The sequence below is a fragment of the Eutrigla gurnardus genome (genome assembly GCF_963514095.1).
Source record: "Eutrigla gurnardus genome assembly, chromosome: 1".
NCBI lineage: Eukaryota > Metazoa > Chordata > Actinopteri > Perciformes > Triglidae > Eutrigla > Eutrigla gurnardus.
In genome coordinates, this window is record NC_139915.1 from 6,271,533 (window position 1) to 6,294,642 (window position 23,110).

General features: G+C 43.5%; 1 protein-coding gene across 2 annotated transcripts in view; it reads right to left on the reverse strand.

Annotated features, from left to right (window-relative positions):
* The window catches only part of LOC311013768 (collagen and calcium-binding EGF domain-containing protein 1-like), a 42,038-nt gene that overhangs the window by 17,888 nt on the left and 1,040 nt on the right, over positions 1-23,110 (reverse strand). The window lies entirely within an intron of this gene.

Consider the following 23,110-nt stretch of genomic DNA (forward strand, 5'->3'; position numbering starts at 1 on the left):
CAGCAGGCCTGTTTGCAACACATATGAAGCCAAACAGGTGCTGTCCAGTCAGTGAACAAATATGAAGCCGCTGGTTGGCAAATATGCAAATATAGACATGTGTACAAAAGTGAGGTAATAGCCTTCATTGTAGTGCCTGTCCCCATTTTTTAATATCCAACACATTTTGCATTTACTGGTCACACTATCAGTTTTATATTACACAGACATCTGTACTGGTGTCTATTTTTGACAGAACTAGAGCGGTCCCAAAAGATTATTTTAATGATTAATCTAGTAATTTTTTTTTTTTATTAATCGACAAATGTAATATTTTTTTTCCGATTAACAGAATTATGTATTTTTTCAGTTATCGATTATTTCACATTACTTGATTAATGTAAGTATTTACACAAAATGGATATCAAAAAATGTCTTGTTAGCATTTCAATATTTAAACATTTCTTTAACATCGCACTTGGCACAAACTAATGAGACCAACAACTGCTGCTGCTGCAATACACTCTTATGAACCTCAAATAAAACAGGTAAAGAGGGAGACATCACAACAGAGCCCTGCAATAGAATGGCGTCCTGTCCAGGTGAACCATGCCTTCCTCCAATATCAGCTGGGATCGACTTAACTTAACACGAGTCGGTAAAAATAGATGTTTTCTGAAAGTGCTAACAGAGAAACTAAACCTCAGACCACAGAGTTTCCGTCAGGCCTGAGAGCGAAACACAGAGTCATTTAAAACGTCTTTGCTGCTCAGACATGGTGAGTTTCTCACAGAGAGACTATGCGAGATTGTGCACAGAAGAACTGCCATGCCATGACCTCCATCCTGGAAAAGAGTTGAAAGTCATTTAGATTCCTAGTTCCTGGGAAAGGTGATGCCCCGACTGAAATGCAGCCTCAGAAATGTTTTCTCCGGAAGCCACTGAGATATTGTATTCCGCTTCAAAAGCGGGTTTATTGTCCTTAGCAAAGATGCACAACTGATGTAGAGTCTGTGTTGGGTCCCTGTTAAGTGCAAAGATGCCGAAAGATAACAAGATTTCTTCACCAGGCTGATATAAGGTCAAACAGTGTTCTTTAAAAAAAAAACATAAAACAAAGTTGCATTTAAAAGAAATATACATTCAAATGCCCTGAAATCTATAGGTAGGCAGGGCACTGAATTCTATATTTCATAGATAACGTGCACGCAGTGCCAGGAAGCAGGAAGTATTTACCACAAGTCAGACCACTAATCAACCATTACAAACCAATAAAGATTAAAAATGTAGTTTTAAAGTTTGGCCTTGATCACAACAAGATGCGTTGCAACAGGCGATGCTGCTTTAAAAACACCCCTTGGAAAAATCGGGCAAAACAGCTGGAGTGGGGGTGCGTGTGCAGCGAGGCGATCAATTGTGGATTCAAGCAGATGTGGAGCTCATGCTGTTGCTCTGCTGTTGGATGAGGACGGGGAAAAACTCATAAAATGTTCTGTTTTTGTTCATGACATACTGAAAAATAATTGTAATTAGCCTGTACCTGTGACATTGATGAGCGTGACCTGGTGCTGAAAGTTCAGAGTATTTAGGTTTGATGTTCATTTAAAAAATGCAAGAAAATCTTCTATCGAGAGACAAGTGGACGCCAGGCCCGACCTACCATATAGGAGAACAATGATTTTGCGAACGCTGTGTTTCTAGCGAAGCATCTTGGTGTGATTGGCCCATTTTAAAAGCTCAGACACCTTGAGTATGGATGGATCAGGGAAGAAAGTAACGTTGGGTGAGTATTCTGGTACAAACAGGTGCATGGAAGAGCTGCAAGAGATGGTGAATAATAAAAGGAGGAGATCACGGAGCAAAAGGAAGCTGAGAGAGACCGTGGCTTACTCAATAATTACGACTGTGCCTGCCACTACCATCTGCCACATGAAACATTTCAAGCCATATTCACCTTTTCTTTTTTTTTTTGCTGCGGTGCCGTTTTCACTGTCCCACAGAAACTCTTTTCCCTGGCTGCTCTTTGGCTCAGCAGCAACAGAAGGAAAGCCGAACGCAGGGTTGAGGCTGTTATTTGACTTGAAAAAAGCTGCCCAACACAACCACAGACTTCTAGCATCAACGAGCAGCTGCACAAGAGGGATTAGATATGGGTGCCTTGCTCAAGGGTATCACACAGTTAATCTAAATTAAGAGAGGAATGAGATTTTTGGGTTATTTTTGGAAAGAAAATATCCAAAATACACATTTATGATGTGTATTTTACAGATTCACCAGATGGCTCAGAGATTTAAACCAGATCACTGTAGTGGCTTTACTCCCAAAAGTGTTGAATGATACATGACTCTGTCCTGCTCCTTCTAACAAACAGTGATAAAACATGACGGCTTGAGTCAATCTGAATGCGTTAAGGCACCCCATTTGTCATCAACGCCCGAACAGAATGTGAAATACCAACAAAGAAGACAAAAAAAGGACATCCTTTCTTTGCATTTAATCAAAGGAGTCCTGTTATTGTCTACTCCACAGCCGTCGCCCCCCATTTTTATCCAACCAAGTGAAAAATGGAGCAGCGTGACAAAGAAACCTCTCCCACCACAGGCAGACAGACAGGTGGGCAGACAGGCAGCCCTCCTGCCTGCTTCTGTGACGTAACAAGTGACAAGCTCGGGCTCACCGCTGATGACAGATTGCAAAAGCAGGGAGGCAGGAAGTGGAAGAAAGAAAGGAAGAGGGAGAGCGACTCCACCCCCCTCCCCTCTCCAGCTCTGGGAGGCCGCTGGACTGGAGAAAGCAGAAGGGAGGAAGGGTAGTGGTGTCGGCTTATTGTTTGAGCTCTGTGTGCAGCGGTTCCAGTGTTAGCACACACTCAACCAGGCCTGGCTATTTATATCTTCTCAATAACCATGCAGGCAGAGGCAGGCTGCAGTCGTTTCCATCATTGCATACATTATGGAGGCATTAAAGAGGCTGCCTGCTGTGAGTGCGCAGGCTTGTACTACTTTTCTTTCAGGATTTCCCAATTTATATTTGGATCATGTTGGCTCTTTTAAAGGAACACACATGTACAGAAGTTAAGAATCATTCAATCAGCCAAAAAAAAAAAAATGTAATACAGGAAGGGGTAGTCGAGCAATTTAGCATCACAAGAAAGAAAAAAAAATTGCCCTTCTATGTTCTTACCTATAGCACTTTGATCATAGCACTGTTGTACTAAAGGTATACTACTGAACAGCAACCACTTTACTCAGACGAGGACCTTACACTTGTTTCTATTTTTGCTCTTACTTTATCGGCAATGATATGTTGTAGTTTCTTTCTTTAGACAAATGTACTTATTGTAAGTAGCTTTGGACAAAAGTGTCTGCTAAATGCCCTAAATGTAAATGTAAGATTAAATATGATGTATTTAAGTACATAGTAGGGGTCAAGCTCCAATAACACTGTCCCATAATGCAACTCAATAGCATCTGTCGTGATAATGACATCATCAGGTTCATTTTCTCAGACTTAAGGCTACCTGAAGAGCCCCAGAAGGCATTAATACTTTCACAGGCTGAGTAGAACCTTCAACATAGATTTCAAGTCTCTTTAGAAAAACTGCTGATAATAATCAAAACATAACATCTCAAATCAGGTATGAATGATCCAAATATAAGCCGATTTTATTATATTATGTTGCCTGACAAATCAAGTAGGTTTCAGTTTAATGGAAGGTCTCTTTCTCTCTTAACTATAAGCGAATTAAGCTAATGCTAACATCTTACTACGGAAAAAACTGCAATTTTCACTGCAACAAAGTAAAGACCTCAACCCAGGCTCCTGGAAATTCCAGTTCCTAGTCCAGTTTTAATGGTTGATTATTGAATGATGCTAAAAAAATAATTGACAGATTATTCACTCATGACTGTTAGTTGCATCATTACCAACGTTAACGTAACGGTGTGTGTGTGTGTGTGTGTGTGTGTGTGTGTCAGTGGTTGTACAGACTTGGCACCAACTATCCATTAGCCATGACGTGTGAGATGAAGAGGCAATCATCATGCTGGTGGAGGTAGGCATGTGTCTGTCTTCAAAGGCAGAGTGAAGCAGAAGGATTGAATGACTGAGGACTACACTGGAGTGCAAAGTGATATGTGGAGGCAGGCAAGGATAGGGAGCGCCCAGAGTGGCGATGGGAGAGATGGGATGCGGAGAGGGATGCCTGCTGGGAGCCAGAGGGTTGTGGGATTCTGGAAGGCATCTGTGCTCTTTTGACAAGACATCTGTTTTGCAGGTGCTCAGGATCCCAACACTGTTCAGCCTTTGCTTATCCTCTCAATGCTACTGAACTCGCACAACCACAAAAACAACGCACAAAATAGCCTCATCGTCTGGCCTAATATACACTATATTGCCAAAAGTATTCACTCACCCATCACTTCATTGAAATCAGGTGTTCCAATCACGCCAATGGCCACAGGTGTATAAAAGCAAGCACCTAGGCATGCAGACTGTTTCTACAAACATGTGTGAAAGAATTGGTCGCTCTCAGGAGCTCAGTGAATTCCAGCGTGGTACTGTGATAGGATGCCACCTGTGCAACAAGTCCAGTCGTGAAAATGTCCTCGCTCCTTAATATTCCACAGTCAACTGTCAGTGGGATTATAACAAAGTGGAAGTGATTGGGAACGACAGCAACTCAGCCGAGAAGTGGTAGGCCAAGTAGGGTCAGTGGATGCAGAGGCGCATAGAGGTCACCAACTTTCTGCAGAGTAAATCGCTACAGACCTCCAAACTTCATGTGGCCTTCAGATTAGCTCAAGAACAGTGTAGAGAGCTTCATGGAATGGGTTTCCATGGCGATCCAAGCCATACATCATCAAGTGTAATGCAAATTGTCGGATGCAGTGAAGTAAAGCACACTGGACTCTAGAGCAATGGAGACACGTCCTCTGGAGTGACAAATCACGCGTCTCCATCTGGCAATCTGATGGATGAGTCTGGGTTTAGCGGTTGGACAACGGTACTTGTGTGACTGCATTGGGCCACGTGTAAAGTTTGGTGGAGGGGGGGTTATGGTGTGGGCTTGTTTTTCAGGAGCTGGGCTTGGCCCCTTAGTTCCAATGAAGGGAACTCTGAATGCTTCAGGATGCCAAGAGATGTTGGACAATTCCATGCTCCCAACTTTGTGGAACAGTTTGGGGACAACCCCTTCCTGTTCCAACATGACTGAGCACCAGTGAACAAAGCAAAGTCCATAAAGACATGGATGAGAGAGTTTGGTGTGGATGAACTTGACTGGCCTGCACAGAGTCCTGACCTCAACCCGATAGAACACCTTTGGGATGAATTAGAGTGGAGACTAAGAGCCAGGCCTTCCCTCCAACATCAGTGTGTGACCTCACAAATACACTTCTGGAAGAATGGTCAAAAATTCCCATAAACCTAAACCTTTTGGAAAGCCTTCCAGCAGAGTTGAAGCTGTTGGTTGGACCGACATCATATTAAACCCTATGGATTAAGAATGCAATATCACTTATGACTTTTATATGCAAGTCAAGGCAGGTGAGCAAATACTTTTGGCAATATAGTGTATGCTTGCTGCCCCTTGCTTACATATGCAAACGTATTCTTCAACCATGGCCTAATATATGCTGTCTCTCAAAAACGCACACAGACATACAAAAGTGGCTTCAAATATCCCAGGAGATGAGAGAATGAGCGAGGAGGAGGGGGAGGGGGTGCTTGCTGTCGCTTCCATTGCCTCTCCTCCTCCTTTGATGGCAACACATGACAAGCCCTCCATTCACACCAGAGGAGGAGACAAGGAGGCAAAGCACGAGGATGGAGACACAAAGAATGTCATTAGCAGCAGCCACAGCGGGGTGCTGGTACAATATGGCAGCGGCATTAGTGGTGACTGGAGCTCCAAATCTCTTCAATAAAAGAAGCATTCAGTGGCAACAGCACTGACACCATGGAGGAAAATCAGAGTCAGTGGACTAAAAAAGAGGGGAGAGAGGGAGGAGAGGGGCACATGGGACGGAAACAGACCCTGAGGGGAGAAGCTGGGGAGAAAATCTAAAATCGCAAAGCACACTGGTATACTATTGAGCTCAAAAATAAGAGATTATACAGATTACCTGAGCACAGAGTAATCCCAAATTGACAAATTGAGATTCGGTGAGCGCAGCCTCTAAAAAGAAGGTGGACACGGACATACTTGGTTGCCCAAGCGAGAACACAAGGACAGGTAGAATAAGAGCTGTACTGTGAAAAATAACACTCATCAGGCTGTCGTGGTCAACACAAGAGGCGACGGCGGTCGAAACCTCATGTCCTGGAAAACTGCAATAGTTTCTGCTCAGCAATCCGCCAATTAATGACTTGTAAACATAACTAATTTGACACATTAGCACACATTGCATGAATTAACTGACTAGTGAGCATCGGCAGAAAACATGGTCAAAGTAAATTGAGTGAAGCTGCCCTAATGTTCATTACCTTGTTCAAGTAATTACTTGTTTTTTGAGAGAGAGAGAGAGAGAGAGAGAGAGAGAGAGAGAGAGAGAGAGAGAGAGAGAGAGAGAGAGAGAGAGAGAGAGAGAGAGACAGAGAGAGAGAGAGATGCACACAGATGGAGAGGGCAGATCAGGAGAGCAAGGGCATAGCAACAGAGGAGTTAGAGGGGTGGAGTAGAGGGGCGTGGATGGCCAAGGATGGAGGATAGAGACAGAAATGAAAGTGTAGAAGACTGCCTGGTTTCTTGGCGGAGGACAGCGTCTGCTGGTCCTTAATATTAACAGCAGTCATCTGTTGGTTCCAGTGCCAGCCATTAATAATAGAGGCTCCACCCAGCTATGCCAGCACTCTGAATTATTAATTCACAACCACAGACTTGCATTAGCACACAGTGTGGGGCACTCTCCACTGTGGGGCACAAGCACATTTGCCTGCTTAGACTGGACCGCATGTCCGCTAGCACACAGGAAATGAAAGTGTGTGTGTACACAGATTAAACAAATGCACATTCTTGCATGCATGTTCACACACTGATAGGAAGTGAAATAAGTGTGCTCTCTTAAGAGTCTTGCAGGTTTTCCCATAGAACTGCTAATATATTTGCCATTATTGCAACAAAACATGTGGGGGGTTTTGTATTTATAAACATCGTCTTGTCACTATTTCAGAGTCAAAGATGAATAATAGTGGAATTATGGGCATTCAATCAACACTAATAAAAAGGTCTCCATGTCTGATGCCGAAAATATCTAAAATACTGATATAAAATGCAAGAAGGGTTCGGTTCCCCAAATGTTTGAGATGAAAATGATAAAAACTGCCAGAGCAATATCTAATCAAATCAACACTGTTTCAGCTACAATAGCAGAACCCCAGAGACAATCCAACGAGGTCATTGGTTTCTTTTCATAGTCTAGGTTAAGAAATGTAGCCTAATTAGCTGAAAGGAGAACTGTCTGACAGATGTAAATCAGTACAGTGTTGCTTTGACACTATATTATAAATGGCTTGTATGTGAAGGTCTGGCTGTGTGTCTCTCTGAATGTATGAGAGACAGAGATTTAAGCCTTTGTGTTTTTAAATCACACCAACAATGACGTGCACACAGGGAATTCTTTCTCTTATCACCGGCTTTGCATCTGTTGCAAGGAGATGCTCACCTCAAAGACGGATTCTCCTACACTCCACACCTCGCTTTGATCAAAGCAGAAAACCAACCTGCTTCCTCACACACACACCAAGCCAGCATACTTAGCCTGCCAAGCAGTCTCTGGTGTCAGGCAGAAAAACAAAAATCATCAGCTGAAGCAGAACTGAACTGAAACACTGCGAAAATGCATACAGTGAACAAATTCATGGAGACTAAAAGAACATAGAGCGGAGATAATGTATCTAAAAGTGTGTGTTCTACAGAGAAAAACATCCAATTAATTCACCATATTCAGACATATTCACAGTGTTGTGTTGGGGGGGGGGGGAGGTAAGATGATGGCAAAGATGTGGATGAGAAAATCCAGGTAGACAGAGAAACACACAAGAGGGATCAAAGAGGAAAATTCCTGCTAATGCAGAGTCAATGTTTGCAGGCAAGATTTGCAGTTGCTGCCTCTGAGAGCGCAGGGCTCAGTAGATTTCTCCAGTAAATTCACAAAAGACAGACACACACACACACACACACACACACACACACGAATATGATTTGGTACCCTGGACTTTGAAAGTGAAGAACAGTTTTGGGTTTGGGACCGTCTGACTCGGAATCTCGCACTTGATTGGAATTTTTCAGCATTTTCTAACACCGCTAACGAGAAAGATAATTTGTTGCAGCCTTAGTTATTTTCATTATTTGTTAATCTCTCAACTATTGTTTGATTGTTTTAGCATATAAAATGCCCTAACATAGCAAAAAAAAATAAAAAAAATAAAAATAAAAAAAAACTTAATTTCTGTCTTCCAACTGCTCATTTTCTTTCTGATCAACAGTCGACACTTACACAAACAGGAAATCTGAAATCTCTTGAGGAGCGGCTGTAATTTGATATTATGATAACTGACGTAATTAATAAGCACCATTTCATCGGCTCACACATTAATTGTTTCAGCAAAAACAAAAAACATTTTCTTAGGTGAAACACGGCAGAGGGAGCAGGAAGGAACAGCACAGGACACAACATGGACACACCTGAGCAAACATCCTAAACTTGTCTTGCCTTTTTCAGTAAAACACAGCATGAAGCTCTTACAAATATACTACAATAAGACTCCGGCCATATGCTGGATTCACCAACAACACACCATTGAATATATATAGATATATATGTGGACATGCGCTCATAAAAGGGTTCAGGACTGGGCCAGGAAAATTGCCTCACACAAGCACATAAAGAGATTGGTGCTTTATTACTGCAATAACATCAAAGTGACAACATGAAGTGCCTCCTATGCCAGTAACAATAGACAATTTTGGTTGCCTGACTGAGCTAAATGCAGGAAGCATACTTGGCAACAAGCATGAGAATAATCTACAACCTAACATTTATCTAAACTCTGCCCCTGATTTGACACAATGAGGTTAAAACTGAAGCAAATTGAAGAATATGCAGGGAGGGGTCTGCGTATCCTAAATGCTTGGTACATTCTTAGGCTCCCCGGAGACTCAAGACAGAGCTTTGCAGAAACTTGAGACGGCTTTATTTCCCTCCTAGGCTGACCCCGTGGTCCCCTCAGAGACTTGGACATCAGCAAGAACCGCAGATGTGGGCGACAGAGAGTGAACATGTAATCATTTATGGGTCTGAATGGATGGGAGTGACTCAACGTGGGTGACAAGTCTGGAGTCGATGCGAGAATGGAACGAGTGGAAATGGGAATGTAATTTTAAATGAGTGAGTGAGAGAAAAGATGTGAAAGAATTAGCAGCGTCAGCATAGACTATAAAAAAAATTCACTATTATTAGTCAACTGCAGTAATCCTCAATCTCTCTATTGACTAGGGGTGGATAAAAATATCAATACGTCATCATATTGCGATACTTTGCCGCCCAATACAATATAGATTTTTCAACTCCAAAGATCGATTTATAAAAAAAAAAAAAATTCATGTTTAGACGCATTGTGAATGCAGTACTTTATCCTTTTTCATTTTATTTGCAATATTTATTCCAGTGAATTTCATGGGAATTAATAAAATGGAGAGGCTGTTTTGAATGAAATAGTTTTGACTCAATTTGTCCTCTGATCAATATCATCTGATGTACATATACAGATACTTGTGTTTTCATCTTTATTTATATCGCAATATCGTGATACGTATCGTATCGTGACCAAAGTATCGTGATACATATCGTATTGAGGTTCTTGCCAATACTCACCCCTACTATTGACTGACAATATTATAGCAACCAAGAACTGTTCTTGCACATTTCATGCTGAGAGGCTGAAGTAGATGTGATGTCTTAATAATTAATTAATAATACACTAAAGAGCAGCACACAGAAATGGTCATAATAGCGTGTGCCTATCCTAACTAAATGTATCATGAAGTAAAACGTATTGGGTTCTGGGTTCTTGGCTGAACAATGCCTGGGGAGAGACCCTGTATCAGGTGGGAATACAATATTGACTTTTCACAAGCTGCACTAAGCAGACTAGAGAGGAACAGTGTAGGCTATTTACATGCAAAATAATATTCTGAAAGTTGTACCATGGCTCTTAATTTGTCTCTCGCTGTTGACTACTGTACATATTTTTGTCCAACATAAGGTCCAATGGGGAACACAGGAAGGGGCGTGACTTAGCCTCTCTATGGAAACAGCATCCCAACCGTCAACAGGAAGTTTTGGTTACAACCCATTACATACGGGTTAATATCCATAGCTAATGATAAATTACTCGTATATTACAAATTAATGAGCGCATGCAACAACTGAAAACCAATCCTGAATATGACAATGATATTAGGGAGCATGATGTTAAGCTAATGAGCAAGAGAACATAAAATAAAAAAGCCTTAAAAGGGATGACATAGGAGACAGAGTGACAATTTTACTCCAAAACTCACAAGTCTGATGTGGTGATACAGCCATGCTTCATTTACAACGGATGTTTACATCAAACGCAATGAGCCTTCTCCCTTTTATGTTGAAAACCGTCCAGGGAAAGATGCCCGCTAGCTGATTCATAATCAGTACTGAATGATCATCAGAGCAGACTACCCATCTGTACCGTGATCGTGACATTCTTGTGCTCCTAGGATTTCCGTGTATGATGAAATGGTAGAAGATAAGACCTAAAGAATTATCCCTCTGCCTCGTATCTCTAAATCCATAATTCTGTATCTATGCATCCATCTACCCGGCTACCTTCCTCTCCATAAGCCAGGGGGCTCATCAGCTGGTGAACAGAAACATGCCCACATGTAGGCCACGGTCAACAAGAAACGGCTCAACACGGCGCAGGTTTAATCTCCAAAGTATGTTTGCCTTTATTAAAAGGACAGCCTGAGGGGCATTCTACAGAAAGAAAAAGATCAAGTTGAAATCTTCCTTCAATAGAATAGCCTGTATTAGAGGAGAGATCTTATTCAGGTCCAATTTCCCAAACACTACTCACTCGCAGATAAAAAAGGAAGCTCTGAAGCCTCCCTGCTGAGACAGGATTCATTGTCATGATCGTGTGTGATTCATCCTGTAGACAAGCCATGGGACGATATGAACATTTTACAATCATCTTGGCCAACTGCGATTCACAATATTCAATATAATCATCAAAATAGGTTTCATACTGTTAAAATGCCACTAAAAACATGCAAAAACCATCTTTTTTTAGTGAACATCTTTTTTAAGTGGAAAAAACAAATCTTAAATAGGGTAAACATAAATCATAAGGTCCCCTGAATATATAGAAGATACATAAAAAATTGTGCAAACCTGTGCATTTTCCTAAAAATCTCTCTGCTCATTGGGACATTCATGATTATCCAGATAATGGAAATCACTACCACTTCCTATGCATCTCCCCCTTAACACAAAGGCCTTTAGTGTACCAGGACACAAGTGTTGTTGTGTGCAGTGTTACGTCCCCCTTCCCTGGCGGTCAGGGAAGGTGTCCTTCCCCTGTGTGGTGGGGGGAGGCGCTGCTTCACTACTTGGGCCATTTGGCTCTTCCCTTTCTGCAGCAGGTGCAACTGATTGACCTGATTGGCCTGGTTGGCCTATAAAAGGAGGAAGACATCCAGCCTGACGCTCTCTCGCTGCCTGGGTGACTGAAGCTGCTGCCAAACCTCATCGTCTTCATTTTGGTTTTGTTGTACATTCTCATTACACCAGTCCATTACACATTACACATAGTTAAGCTGCCATCTACACTGATACTTAATTTCCTTGTTAGTGCCTTTTATTGTTAAATAAATATACCAAAAACTTGTCACTGCGTGTCTCCCAATTTGTTATGCCATGCTTGAGCCATGTGGTCATAACAAATTGGGGGCTCGTCCGGGATAGGTTTTGCTAAGGTTATTTTTCATATCTTTCCAAGGCCTGTATAGTTAGTTTGAGAGTGTTATTGTTGGGAGACTCGCAGTGTTTGAGTAGTTGGTTATTTGTTAGTTGTGCTTGGTTGCATATTTGGTTAATTGGTAGTTTTGATCTTTTGTTGTTTGAATATGGGTTATTGAGTTGGCCTGTTGATTGATTTAATTGATTTGTTTGGCTTGCAGCTTGCAGCAAGGGAGAGCTTGTGAGAGGGATTAGTGGCAGTTTTCCTTCCTTTCTGGTGACCTGGTTGCCGGTTATGATCCTCAGCTGGTTGGTGAATAGTATGGGATTGTTTGCACCTTAAATGTCATTGAAGCCAGTGGGTTAGTTATGAGCTAAGTGAACCCCCGTGTAGGAGTAGAGCGTTTATCGCTGTTTTTTTTGTTTGGTTTTGTTTGTTGTTTTTGGGTGTGTCGAACGCGCTGGGGTTGCTAGCAACCAAATTGCATGAGGGCACACCGAAGACTAGTTGGTAGCTAGTTAGGGACTTCTACTTCCAGTTAGATACGGGGCAGCTCTGATAATTATCCCTTCTGTGCTTTTGGTGATATATCACGCTACTCACCGTTCTGAGTCGAGGCATTATAGCTGATAACAGGTTATTGGTACTACTGATTAAGCATTTGTGGACCGTTGATTGGCTTACAGTAGGATGGATCTTTTTAAGGAGTTTGTGGCCAGTCCATCAGTCGAGTTGCTTGAAAGATTGAAAGTTGAAGAATTGTGGCGGGTCGTCACACATTATAGCCTTACCCCCGATGTTATGCAGGGTCGGTCTAAGAAAAAGGAGGTGTTTGCTGCAGTACATGTGGGGTTAATTGACCAGGGCGTGTTAGAAGATGACGAAACATCTAGCCCAGGTGGTTCACCCATTAAAGGGGCAGGGGCTGGATTTGTCTCAGTGGGTACGGGTCTATCCTTTGCAGAGCAAAAAGAACTGTTAGCCATGCAGATGGAGTTTCAGGCCCGAGAATGCCAGAAAGAAAGGGAGGTGCGTCTTGAGCTAGAGAGGTTGCGCCAGGCAAGACCTGATGCTGTTGATGCAAGGTCTAGGGACAGCTTGGGTGATATGGTCCGTCTGATGCCGAAATTTAATGAGACGGATCCTGATGTATTTTTCTCATTATTTGAAAGTCTGGCAGAGGAGAGAAGTTGGACAGTTACAGACCGCACTGCACTGATTCAGAGTGTGCTTCCGCCGAAGGCTCAAGAGGCCTACTTAGCACTTGACCCTGTAGAGAGGAAAGTGTATACTAAGGTAAAGGATGCCATACTTCTGTCTTATGAGCTGTGTGCAGAAGCCTATCGATTGCGCTTCAGGAATTGGAGAAAAACTGAGACGCAGACATATGTGGAGGTGACGAGGGAGATGGTAAGCCACTTTAAACGTTGGCGTGAGGCAGAAAGGGTCACTACTCTCGATGAATTGTGTGAAGTGTTGTTACTAGAACAGTTCAAGAATGTCACACCTGAGCGCATTGTAAATCATCTCAATGAGCGTAAACCAAAAACCGCCCTTGAAGCGGCCAGGTGGGCAGATGAGTTTGTGTTAACTACCAAAGTTCCATCTGAGTCACGTGGTCATAGCGGGGGAGGTTCTAGTTTCTTAGCTCCGTACCCTGCAAAGTTCCCTAGTGTGAACTTGGGATTCTCTGCTCCTAACCCACAATATGAAAAAGTTCGTCCCAGCAAGGGTGATTTTAACTCCACATGCGACTATTGCTTGGGGAAAGGACATTGGAAATTGAACTGTCCTGTGCTGAAAAGTAAAAGAAATGATGGGAAGGGTTTATCTGGGGGTACTAGTAGACCTCATGCCCTGGCAGTTCCGGTTGGTGGAGGACAGGGGGCACTAGGCCTAGATTCAGAGAATATGTGTCCTGAAAAACGGGCCATGGTGGCGTCTGTTGTGCCAAGCCTTCCTGGCATCTCGGAAGGTTCTAGCTTGCTATGGGCAGATATGGTTCCGCCTGATTACAGTGAGTTCATCAGGGAAGGTTTTGTCTCATTGGTGGGTAGGTCACAGAAAGTACCTGTAAAGATTTTGCGGGACACCGGGGGTTCAGCATCATTCATCCTAGACTCGGTGTTGGATTTTTCTGAGGAGTCAAGTCTGGGGAGGAGTGTTTTGATCCAAGACATGGGGATGCATACTTGGCCGGCTCCCTTACACAGAATCGAACTTGACCATGAGCTGGTAAAAGGAGAAGTGGCAATAGCACTGAAATCAAAGATGCCTGTAGAAGGAGTGTCTGTCGTTCTAGGAAACGATTTAGCTAAAGGGTGGGTTTGGGGAGGTGTTCCGCCTCCTGTGGTGACTTCTGGGCCGACTATCTCCACTGTGCCAGACAGTAGTGAGAAGGAGTTTCCAGAGGTTTTTACTGCTTGCGTAGTAACTCGTTCGATGAGTGGGACAGGGCCGGAAAGGGGGATTAAAGAGTCTGGAAGATTTAAAAATGCTGTGTCTCAACTTCCTGATCTGCCTCTTGCCCTGTCCAAGAGTGAGCTGATTATAGCCCAGCAGGAGGATCCTGAGCTGAAGGGACTGTTCAGTGAGGTGAAGCCAACAGACGAGATGGAGAGTTTAGCCTGTGGGTACTTTCTACTGGATGACATGCTGGTCCGTAAGTGGCTTCCTCATGATGACTGTTCGGTAGGTGATCCCGTACTTCAGGTAGTTGTGCCTGCCAAGTTTAGAGAAGTAATTTTGGAGACAGCCCACGGTGAGGTGGCTGGACACATGGGGGTTAGGAAGACTTGTAACAGATTGCTGCGTTACTTCTTCTGGCCCAGGTTAAAGAAAGAGGTTACCAGGTTCATTAAGACTTGTCATACCTGCCAGATCACAGGCAAGCCTAACCAGACTATCAAACCTGCACCTCTTTACCCCATTCCAGCAGTAAGTGAGCCATTCCAGCATCTCATCATCGACTGTGTGGGGCCGCTCCCTCCATCCAAGTCGGGGTGCATCTATCTGTTGACGGTAATGTGTCAGACCACACGTTACCCCGCTGTGTACCCTCTCCGCTCCATCACCACACGATCGATTGTTAAGGCTTTATCACAGTTCATATCCTACTTTGGAATTCCTCGGGTCATACAGAGTGACCAAGGATCCAACTTTACGTCACGAATGTTTGCAGAGGTTTTGAGCCAGCTGAAGGTCAAGCACAACAAAGCTAGTGCTTACCATGCTCAGAGTCAGGGAGCACTGGAAAGGTTCCACCAAACCCTGAAGTCGCTTATGCGTTCATACTGTACTGAGCTTAAGGGGGATTGGGAGGAAGGGCTGCCTTGGCTTATGTTGTCAGCCAGGGAGGTGGTGCAGGAGAGCACAGGGTTTAGCCCCAGTGAGTTGGTGTTCGCACACAAAGTGAGGGGTCCCCTTTCAGTTTTGCAGGATGGCCTAAAAGTTGCAGAGCCGCCTGTCAACCTGATTGATTATGTGAACGGTTTTCATCGTAGACTACATCTGGCGGTTAAGATGGCGGGTGATCATCTGACAGCCGTCCAGAGTAAGATGAAGCGGTACTATGACCGCAGAACAGAGCCTCGAGTGTTCTGTCCTGGAGACCAGGTGTTGGCATTGCTGCCTATCCTTGGTTCGCCATTCCAGGCCAAGTTCACTGGACCGTACACCGTGGTCCGACAGGTCTCTGAACAGAACTATCTGGTTGATACTCCAGACCGTAAAAAGTCAACACAACTGTGTCATGTGAACTTGCTGAAAGCTTACTATGCCCGTATATCTGTGCCAGGAGCGGATGTGGTTCAGGAGGTTAAGCCTGCTATGTTGACTACCATAGCTCACATGCTCCCGGCATCTGTTTCAGTAGGGGAAACGGGGGATGAGGAAGAGGCGGATGTGAGAGGGCCTGGGGATGGCGTGCTGCGTCCTCGGCTCAAAAACTCAGAAACGCTTGCAGATTTAAGGGGTCTATTCTGCCACTTGTCAGAAGAACAAGGCAGGGATCTGTCGGGACTGTTGGCTGCTTTCCCTTCCCTGTTTTCTGATACTCCTTCCTGTACCCACTTAGTGCAGCATGACATCGATGTTGGGGATGCAAAGCCAATTCGGCAAAGGTTCTACAGAGTTCCTCTGGAGAAGCGCCGCCGCATGGACGCTGAGGTTCAGTATCTGCTAGATAATGAGCTGGCTGTGCCTTCAAATTCCAGTTGGGCCTCTCCATGCCTACTGGTGGGAAAATCAGACATGACAGACAGGTTTTGCACAGACTACCGAAGGGTAAACGAAGTGACTAAACCTGATTCTTTTCCCTTACCGAGGATGGAGGATTGCGTGGATGCGGTAGGATCTGCCAGGTTTGTGAGTAAATTTGACCTATTAAAAGGATACTGGCAGGTCCCGCTGACGCCACGTGCCCAAGAGATCGCTGCTTTCATTACGTCATCGGGGCTGTATTCCTACAGGGTCATGAGTTTTGGGCTCCGAAATGCGCCTGCCACTTTTCAGCGTCTGATGAACCAAGTAGTGGCAGGGCTGGAGGGCGTAGCTGTTTATTTAGATGATGTCGTAGTATACAGTGACACTTGGGAACAGCACAGGGATCGAGTCCATGCATTGTTTGTTCGTCTCCAAGACGCTAACCTCACAGTTAATGTGGCTAAATGTGAATTTGCCAGGGCCACTGTTGCGTACCTGGGGAAGGTTGTGGGACAAGGACAGGTCAAGCCAGTAAGGGCCAAAGTCCGTGCTATCGACAAGTTTCCACCGCCTGTCTCCAAGACTGAGCTTAGACGATTTTTGGGTATGGTTGGCTACTATAGAAGTTTTTGCCGTAATTTTTCTTCAGTGGTCGCCCCATTGACCGGCCTACTACAGCAGAAGGTCAAGTTTGAATGGTCTCTGGCCTGTCGGCAGGCTTTTGGCCAAGTGAAGATGCTGTTGAGTACAGCTCCTGTCCTGGCAGCGCCTCACCTAGATCAGCCATTCCAGTTGCAGGTGGACGCCAGTCAGGTTGGGGCTGGGGGTGTCCTGATGCAGAGTGATGATCAGGGAGTGGTTAGACCGGTCAGCTTCTTTTCTAAGAAGTTCAACCGTCATCAACTGAACTACTCTACAATAGAGAAGGAGGCGCTGGCGTTGGTGTGGGCTCTGCAGCATTTTGATGTGTACGTGGGAGGTGGGGTCCATCCGGTGGTTGTGTATTCAGACCATAACCCTCTAACCTTCCTCCACTCTCTGCAGAGTCCAAGCCAGCGGTTAATGAGGTGGACACTCTTTTTACAGCCCTATAACTTGAGCATCAGACACATTCGTGGCGTGGACAACGTAATAGCCGATGCGCTGTCGCGGGCGCCAGGAGGGTTCAAGTAAACCAGTTACCCTGACCGATCCCATTTAACATTTTGCCTTTCCTCCCTTTGACATAAATATTGTTTAATTTCTTTGTTGCCGCAGCCTTGTTTACAGAGGCCGTATGTTGGGCCTCTGTTTTAAGGGGGAGGGTGTTACGTCCCCCTTCCCTGGCGGTCAGGGAAGGTGTCCTTCCCCTGTGTGGTGGGGGGAGGCGCTGCTTCACTACTTGGGCCATTTGGCTCTTCCCTTTCTGCAGCAGGTGCAACTGATTGACCTGATTGGCCTGGTTGGCCTATAAAAGGAGGAAGACATCCAGCCTGACGCTCTCTCGCTGCCTGGGTGACTGAAGCTGCTGCCAAACCTCATCGTCTTCATTTTGGTTTTGTTGTACATTCTCATTACACCAGTCCATTACACATTACACATAGTTAAGCTGCCATCTACACTGATACTTAATTTCCTTGTTAGTGCCTTTTATTGTTAAATAAATATACCAAAAACTTGTCACTGCGTGTCTCCCAATTTGTTATGCCATGCTTGAGCCATGTGGTCATAACAGCAGGGAAACAGTGGTCAGACTTTGGAGGCTAGCAGGGGAAGCCCCACATATAAATGATATGTTGGCACAGGTCTTTGGTGAAGTCCACTTCCTGCTTGACTTGGGAACTTGTATGGGGGTATGGCATCGCACTATAGAGCTGTTAACATCATGAAGGATACAAATAAACATCTTGACATGGTACATCTTCTGTGAATTAAAATTGGTAAAAGTTAATGAATGAAAAATATCCCAAAATTAAAACAGAACGCAATTATATTTAAGTCCAATATTGACATAAAGCTGTCCTATTGACCTGCTCCGCCTGGGCTCAAACAACTACATAAAATGAGATTGGTAGCATTTGACCTCTCAACAGGACTTCTGTATGGCTCATAGCTCAGGGTGCTTCACTTTTTGCCTTGTTTTCACTTATGCCAGTCTCTCTCTCTCCCTCTCTCCCCCCTCCCCCTCCAGCATCAAACCATTGGATGCCTTTAGAAAGCGACGGCTGCTTCCATATAAGCTTCAAGACGAAATCATATCCCATGAATAATATCAGGGTACAGTATATATCATCATACCGGACAAATGTTAAACAATCTGGTGTTTAATTGTATGCCTTTTTGCTATAAGCCCTGTGATAGACTGGCGTCCTGTCCAGGGTGAACCCTGCCTTCGCCCAAATATAGCTGGGATCGGCTCCAGCCCCCCCGTGACCCTGAATACAGGATAAGCGGTAGAAAATGGATGGATGGATGGATGCCTTTTTGCTATGACTTAATTGCACATTTTGAACAACTTGTGCTGTTTTCCCATGTTTGCACACTCAACACCGCAAGACGGGGGCAGTTTAAACCTCAAACGTCACAAGACAAAATCTGCCTGAAAACACAGTGAGGTTGAACATCAGGCTTGATAAAAGTACAGTCTTGGTTATCGGCATGATTTCACACAGCAAAATGACTAAGACTACTGTGTAGATCAATCAGCAGCAACTTAAATTATCACAGATTAATGAGGATCTAACTAAATTACAGTGAGCTCCTGATAATCATAATAGGTTTGCATCACATTACCCAGCAAACATAGGTGTGTTGGGTACTCAGATACAAACAAGTCATTCAGTCAACATCAGCTGGAAATGTGAACGGTAGGATTCCTGGCACATGTAAGGCAGCACCGCTGATCAATCACCATGTTGCAGTTAGACTGTTTATGCAAAGCCTCAGATTGAAGTTAGTTATTCATCCGCTCAACTTCTGTCTGTGCTGATAGTGTGCATGTTCAAACTGTTTTTATTTATATATCAACTTTTTTTTTCAAGCTCAAGTCTTTTCCTCCAAAAGATCCTTTGACTAGAATCCCTCATCACATACAATACGGTATATTGCTATATAACGTGAAATATTACCCATTAATGCCCTCTATCACTTCCTTATTTGTTGTCTATGTTTTTGTTATTAGATTCAATCATACCGTAGTGCTGGAAACATAAGGACACAAGCAGAATGTTAAGCAACAGCAGCATCCGACAGACTGCTTGTTTATTTTCCTTGCTGATTAAGCCCAATGATCTAATTTCAGTTAGAATGGTAATTTTATTGTGCTGAGAATTTGATGGTAATAGCGTCCTACTGTGCATGTATTTGTTGCATTGTGCATTATTCTACAGGAGAGTCCTGCTGATGCTGCTTTCACAGAAGAATTTGATAACATACCATCATATTGTAACACGATTAGTTGGGTGTCTGTCCAATTATATCAATTTCTGAACAACAGTTACACGGCACAAACTTAAAAAATGTCTCACTGATCATCACACCTTGCCATGTGATCATGTGATTGATGTTTAAACAGTTATCTTGTCATTTGACAGATAATAAGTGTCATTGAATCGTGCTGGTTTGCACCATGAGGTAGCTCTGGGTATCGGTGGTATAGATGCTCCATTGTGGGACAATATGAAAATTTCATGTTGAGATAATTCTGCCCAAATTAATTGATATTCATGATATTATTCCAATAATCCTCAAAATATGCTTACATGTCTTAAAATGGCAATTGAACATACTGAAATAATTTTATATTTATTTAAGTAACAAATATGTTATTGCATCTTTTTTAGTGAACATCCTTTTTAGTGGAAAACATTCAAATAATTGTCAATAAGAGGGACATAAAGCATAAATAAAGGATACATATTTCTATGTATTTCTGGATAAGACTGAGAAATGCTTAAAAGTTGCATCATCTTTGTGGGAAACGGTTTGCAGTGGGAAACCTCTGGAGGCCGTGGGCGTAGTGATAGACTGGTCATGTGTCAGGCCTGCGGCTCTACTCGTTGCCTACATTGTGGAGCTAGCCAGCAGGCGTGGCGGTAGAAGCCTCCCGGCCTTCAAGGAGCCGCCTGACTGACCAGCCGCTGCCCAGATGGAGAGGCCTCGCTGAGTTTGCACGCAAGATGGCAGCCACAATGCCACTATTCTACTGGGCTGCATGATCCCTAGGAAGGAGGGCATGAGGGGGTTGCCTGTATTACAGCTCATCAGGTGCTGAACAGAGAAGATGACATGGGAGTCAAACAGCAGTGGATAAATTACTATATATATATATATATATATATATATATATATATATATATATATATATATATAGTCATTTATGATTTACCTTTAATCAATCCTCTTGTATATGTGATAGCTTGGTGAACTGTTACACCACTGAAAGCTGGTGTTTCTCACCAGTGAAGTTAAAAAGAAAAAACACCAACAATGACTTAAAACCAATGTGAACAAAATGTATTTTTAAAAAGAATATAGTTATAATTGACTTAATCTATGATGCTTGACATGACAACACTTATATCAAACTGTAAGAGACTAAAAAATAATAGATTAGTCGACTGACAAAGTATGAGCAACAATTTTGATAATGTTTGGATTCATTGTTTAAGATACATTTACACAAATACACGTTTATATGTGTTTAAAAAGAGGAAGCACTGCTGCCAGCTTCATTTTCATCACTCTTCCTCAACAAGTGGACCATGGCGCTGCTCGCCACTTTGCATCGTACACGTCTACAATAAACCTGCATAACTCAGAATGTGCAAATAACTTTACAGTAATATTAAAATACATCCCTGTGTATTTGGGTATAACGACTAATACACTACTAGTACACTTTACCAGACTGCCGAAATGCAGACATCCAGCATGTTCACAACGTTGAGTGCATCTATGCAAAGTGACGGAGCCTCCTGTGCAGAGATACGTCTTGCAACCATCTGTGATGTCCTGTTGCTCGTGAGTGGCAGTATAACGTTAAGCTCTGCACCAAAGTCTCCACGATAAATCCCTCCTCTGTTATTGTACTTGCTGATTAAAGAGACAGCGGACGTGGGACTGAAGAGGCTGGAGGGGAAAAACGAACTAAACGCGGTCATTGTGTTGAGGTCAGCAGGGCCTTGGACAGGCTTTAAATGTGCAATGAGATGGTCAGCGTACAGACAGAGCAGCCATTACTTCCCTGCCGAGCATAGAAGACAGGCCCAGAGCTTAACACTAGACAGTAACACAGCTCAGCTCCTCGCAGCTTTAAGGATCGAACAGACAGCGACCCCCCCCCTCCTCATAATTCATTGCTAAAAGAAGCGAGCGGACATGCAACTGGGCCCGCGGACATGTCTCGTAGACATTTCCTGTCACCTCTAGTCCTCGTCAAGCTGCGCCTCGATTAGACTACTCCGATCTGGCCAGTCAGTCAGTCAGCGAGATAAGGAGAGAGCTAATGACAAAGAGAGAACCAGAGAGAACTCAGTGTGGTCGAAGCTACTTTAGATGAGTCCGAGTTCACAGATGGAGAGCTGTACAGTCTCACTACTGAGTCACGCTGTGTTTACAGGACTGGTTAATTACACAGTGTGTTGAAAATAAACCATTTGTGCTTAAAATTGCTTAACTTTTGCAACAACAAAAAAAAAGCATTAATTGACACTACTCCAAGACAGACCCTTGTTGCACTATATTGGACATCCCAACACACCGGCAGCAGGTTCACCCCGACAGACGCAGCTTATGGATCCCCAACATGTTGCAGTCTGGTTCACCAGATTCCTCTGGGGATAATGAATGCCAAGGCCTCGCATTCACCCCTCAATCCAACAAATCTCAGTAAAATCTCTTGAAAAGAACCCCCAAAGCTCTCGTGCTGCTTCGTCAGCCCTCTGCACTCGTTTAAATCAGCCCAACTGTTAAGACAGGTGGGCATCATCATGAGATAACAACTGTTGCACAGAAACAAACGACGAACACCCACCCTCACTGAGTCACAATTTCTAATCTTAATTTAATAATGCACAAAATAAATGCAATTCTGAAGACACGGTTCTAATATGTGTGAAAAATACTTGAATATTCTCATTTTTCAATTATGATGCAAAATACAATTGTTGGTCAGCCTCATGATGGGGGATGATCATTTAGATTGTGAGCAGTGACAGGTCAGATCACAGGCACTGACATAATATGCTGGGAATAGATGTGTCCCTTGAAAACAACCCAGGAGAAAGAAGAAAGAGAAAACTATGTCAAGTGTCAAAGTAGGCCCACTACATGGTTTTTGTCAGTCGTGCCACGGCTTGCAAAGGTATGTACATTTCAACGTTTCAGTCGGACGGTTACCTTTGAATTACTGAGCGAGGAACTAACAAACAAGGCCAAAGATGCAATGGATGGCGGCTGGTGTGATTTGTCAAAAGCAACAGCAATATGTAACAATAGCACAATTTAATTTAACTAAATTCATGTTTTTCAATCTGAGTATTAGCCATCCAAGAGTCAAGATGCTCTACCATTCCCAGGATGTTGTTCAGGAAATTTTGACCTCTAACCTCCGTGCGGAGGGGAGCAAGAGAAAACATATTTCCCCATGGGTTAAACATTATAATAATGTTATTTTACATGATTTACTGTCATAAATAACTCAGTCACCTCTCCACAGTTACATACAATGACATATATTGCAAACAAAGACAAATGCTACACAATGTTATAATGGTAGACCCGTTACATTAAAACGAGATCAGTGGAGAGACACGGATGAGTGTTTCCTCAATGCAAGGGGCTGAACCTCAGCTCCAGCCCCCCATGTTGTAATGCAGCGCGGAGGTGGCTAAAATAAAGGAGTCCATTATCGGACACTCACATTCTTTGGTGCTCTTCCTCTGCATTT